Source organism: Sciurus vulgaris (genome assembly GCF_902686455.1).
Source record: "Sciurus vulgaris genome assembly, chromosome: 2".
Lineage (NCBI taxonomy): Eukaryota > Metazoa > Chordata > Mammalia > Rodentia > Sciuridae > Sciurus > Sciurus vulgaris.
Window position 1 is genome coordinate 77266991 of NC_136462.1, and position 4940 is coordinate 77271930.

The window sequence follows — 4940 nt, forward strand, 5'->3', positions numbered from 1 at the left end:
ATGAGGGACTCAGGTCCACACCCTCCTTCTGAGTTTTGCTTGTGGAAACCTCGTTCTTGTAGGGACAGCTTACTAGATCTCCCGTTTCCTCTTAGCCTTTGTAGACGATCCCTGGTTTCCCTCCGCGGTCTTTGCAGACGCTCCCTAATACACCCTTTGGTTTCTTCCAGCCTTTCCGGTTCCGTCATTTCCCCCAGACGCTCCCTTGGCCTAGGGATTTGCAAATGTTCCCTACACTCTTGTTTTCGCCGAGCGGCTCAGTACCGGGCCACGAGTCCAGGGTGTGCTTGCGCGTCGCCGCCTACCCTCCTGCGGGTTTATGAATAACAGGGCTGAGTCCAAGGCCGGGACCTGCCACGTTTGGGGATCCTTGCCCTGGCTGAGTTTTGGGAGGCGTGACCTCGCCGTGCGGGTGCAAACGTCCGGAGTCGGAGCGCCATTAGGCCCCACCAGTTCGAGACCCTTCGGAGTGCTGCCAGCTTTCCTCGTACCTAGCCCCTTAAAGGCGGAGAGTGGATCGCGGGTCTTCAGTTCCTCTGGCTGGCGCTTTCTTGCTGGGAGACCTTGGAGCGATGTCCGCCGGTCTCCAGACGGATAGACCGGAGGGAGTCGCGGGCGCCTGCATTGTGGGCGTGCGACTTTATGGTGGAACAGAGCTCTGCGCTTATAAAAGTCCCATACTTAGTTAGTCTAATGTTCTGGTGTCACCGTTTTGAAATTCTTAATAACTTAAGCGGCCCGCATTTTTATGGTGCTCTGGGCTCCATAATTATGTAGGCGGTTCTGCTCCTTTAGAATAACATGTTTTTGAATTATCCAGCCGGGAAAGTCTGGACTTATTTTGATCTTTTCCTTACCCCTTAAGTTCATTTCTTTTAAGTCCTGTAGATATTTCACCTGAAGTTATTTTTCCAGTCACCACAAAAATTTTTTTTCATGCCTCCCCACCTCGTTGATTCTCTGAAGTAATCCTCTTCCAGCAGCATTTAGTTCCTAAGAACCCATAAGTGGTCCACTGTTGTTAATTTTTTTTTCAAGTATAAACTTTTCCCAACCTAGTTGTATTATGTTTTTGTAATCTGTTTTTTTCTTTTGAAATATTTCTGCCAGGCATAAAATCCTTGCTTATTTCCACTTCTGCACCCTCCTGGAATGCCTTATCTAAGGGAAACTTTGTCTCTACCAGTCAAGTTCTCTTTCTTGCAGCTTTGCATTTTGACTGTTACCACTCTTATTTATCTAGCTTGAACCTGCATAAAGATTTATGTTTTGCATAGCAATCATTGATAATAGTGGAACACTGGAAACAAAAGACCCAAATATCTCACAATATGGGATTGGTTAATTAAATAGTGGCCACGTGGTACAAAGAAGTGCCAGGTAACCATTGAAATGATGATGTAGTAGCAGAGAATGGAACTCAGTGTTAAGAGTGCTTGCCTAGCATGCACTAGGTCCTGGGTTTGAGTCTCAATCTGGCAAAAACAATAAAGAAAAAAGGAATGTCACAATCTATTTTTATTCCTTGGAAAATTGTGCAAACAACATTAAGTTTTTGAAACGGTGGCAGGGCCCAGGGGTGTAGCTAGCTCAGTGGTCAAGTGCATACATTCAGGCCCTGATTTGTTTCCAGCACTCAAGAAAAGGTGGTATTCAGTCCTTCTGGTGTCACATTGTGGGTTCTACAAAACCAATATGGTTTTATTTTTGTATTAGAAAGTATATCAATACCCTTCTAATTGTATAAATTAAGCAAATAATGAAAGGGAGAAGGCTTTTCATGAAACAGTGACAAAGGTGTACTATGAACAAAGGCTTATGATTAATATGATTCTAGTACCTGAGGCCCAGAAAACAGCAAAATTTCTGTTAAACTGTGTGTGTGTATGTATGTATGTATGTAAGTGTTGGGGGTTGAACAGAGGGCTTTGCACATTCTAGGCAGTGCTCCACTACTGAGGTACACTCCCGAATCTCCCTCCCCCCCCTTTTTTTTTTTTTATTTTATTTTGAGACAGGGTCTCCTGAAGTTGCCTAGCCTTGTCTTAAACTTGGGATTCTCTTGCCTCAGTCTCGGTTTATTTTTTGATGATCTCCTTCCTTTTCTTCTCTACCATTTGCAAATGTAGCTTACACCTGAATAGCATCTTATTACAATCCTTTGTAATGTGGAACTTGTACATTATTGAATAAAACATTAAAATTCATAGTAAATATTTTTTTAAAAATCAGGTTTTAGGACCAAAGTGAATCCTTCTGACTATCAAAGCAAATGATAAAGAAAGCAGTATTTGCCCAATGCAGTGGCACATGTCTCTAATTCCATTGGTTTGGGATGTTGAGACAGGAGGATTGGAAGTTTGAAGCCAGCCTCAGCAACTTAGTGAGGCCCTAAGCAATTTAGACTCTGTCTCAAAACTAAAAACAAAAATCAAAACAAAGTATCCATTTTTTTTTTTTTTTCTTTTTTTGGTGGTACTGGGAATTGAACCCAGGGCCTTGTACATGTGAGGCAAGCACTCTACCAGCTGAGCTATATTCCCAGCCTGATCCTTTGAGTTTAATTTGTGTGTGTGTGTTTTCCTGGGGATGAACACAGAGCCTCATGCATGCTGGGCAAGTGCTCTACTGAGCTATACCCCAGCCCTATTGATTCATTTTTGATGGTAAAAGATTTTTTAACCTATGAATTTGATTATTTTCCTGTGTCCTAATTGATTTTTGAAATGTGTGAAAGCATTTATATTTTGGGGGTATACTATGTGTTCTGTTGAAAGAAATAAAAAGACATCTTTAAAAATAATTATAGTTAAGTCATTTTTGTGCACTCTACTGACCTTCCCTTTCTTTATTTTGATGTTTGGCTTGTTGCTTGGTGCTTCTCATTTGAGAAGCCTCTACTCTCCCCAGCTAGGCTTAGGGTCATAACCACGGAAAGGTTTTTACCTTCAGCACCCATTTTAGGATCATTTCTAGTAAATACTAAGTAACAGTCTGCTAGTTGACTTCCTGTCTGAGCTTCTTTGGCCTGTTGGTCTGAGTTACTCTTGAGCATCTCCACTAGAGGGCGGGCTGCGCTAGAGAGGACAGAAGGAAAGCAGTTTTCAATCCCTGACTGACCTGACTTTTTTTTTTTTTTTTTTTTGGTACCGGGGATTGAACTCGGGCCCTTTACCATTGAGCCACATTCCTAGACCGATTTTGTATTTTTTATTTAGAGACAGGGTCTCACTGAGTTACTTAGCACCCCACCATTGCTGAGGCTAGCTTTGAACTCGCAATTCTCCTTTCTTGGCTTCCTGAGAAGCCTGGCTTGACCGGACTTTCTGACCTGCTGGGACTCCAGCCCTCAGCTTGGTGACCACACACAGGTCTGGAAGACTAGGGATTGTACCCATGGGCGCTTTATCACTCTTATCTACATCCCAAGCTTTTTTCGTGTTTTTGATACAGGGTCTTGGCTCAGCCTCTTGAGTAGCTACGGTTATAGGTGTTCCATCATTCCCAGTTTATCTAGGCAAATTGAAGGCAAAGTTATATCTTCTGAAGTGACTGATGCCCAAATATGTATTTATACCTTGTCTTCTTGTTTCACTTTCTGTGTAGATGGAAAAGTGTGCTAATTTACCCAGGAACTTAAAATGTGATTAGAAAGCTAGAAAGCAATTGAGTAATTATGAGATATGCCAAGACTCTCATGTCTTAGGTCCTTAAGGACCAGATTTGTGTGTGTGTGTAGCATAGGAGCTGCAGGTATAATACAGAAAAACTCTTTAACCCTAATTTTGAAGAGGAAGTAGAGATATCAGTATGACTTCATGGAATGTTTTGTTTTCCTATCTCAAGCCACCAAAAAGGTCTAGAAAAAAATCACCAATCCAAGAGCAATAAACACTCTTAGCACATAGACTATAATCTTAAAATACCATTCCCAACTGAAAGAAACCAGAGCTTCTTGGAGAAGTAGGTGATTCCAGGTCTGGGGCAGGAAATATGCAAGTCGAGTGTGGAACAGTTAACCATACTAGATGGTAGGAACTATAAGGATAGATATGTCAAAAAGACTCAGGGGCCTCACATGGCCAAAGGTAGGATGATTCAAGCTTTAATAAGAATAATTTAATAAACATTAAATGTGTTTAAATTCATGATTACATAATGGTATGCATATGTTTATAACTAGTTGGTCACCTTTTTGAAAGGTAGTAGAAAACTAAATCTTTTTTTTTTTCTTTCTCTTTTTTTTAGGTACCAGGGATTGAATCCAGGGGTGCTATGCCACTGAGATACATCTCCAGCATTATTTTTTATTTTAAAATAATTATTTTTACTATTTTTGTACTAGGGATTGAACTCAGGAACACTTAACCATTGAGCCATATCTCCAGCCCCTTTTTGTATTTTATTAGAGACAGGGTCTTGCTGAGTTGCTTAGGCCCTCTAGGGCCTCACTAAGTTGCTGAGACTGGCTTTGAACTCGCAATCCTCCTGCCTTAGCCACCTGAGCTGCTGGGAGTACAGGCATGCACTATCATGCCTGGCTCCCAGTCCTTTTAATTTTTCATTTTGAGACAGGGTCTCACTAAGTTGCTGAGTCTAGCTTTGAATTTGGGATCCTTCTGCTTTAGTCTCCTGAGTTGCTGGATTACAGGCCTCTGCATCATACCCAGTAAGTATAGGTTTGAGAACTAACACCAGAACCACGTTCACTGGAGAATGGGGCTACAGAAGCTTCTGCATGTCTGAGTGGGAGATGAAGAATTTTAGTTCTGGAGACTACCTTGAAGAATTAACTCAGGCCTCCAACTTTTTAAGACCTCAGGATACATGAGGGCAATGCCTTTTCCCAGGAGTTCCCGTCCCACTTAAGTGACTGGAGATGAGATTGGTGTTAGAGGGAAACCTGTGAAGATAAGTGGGAAATGAAAACAGTACAAATG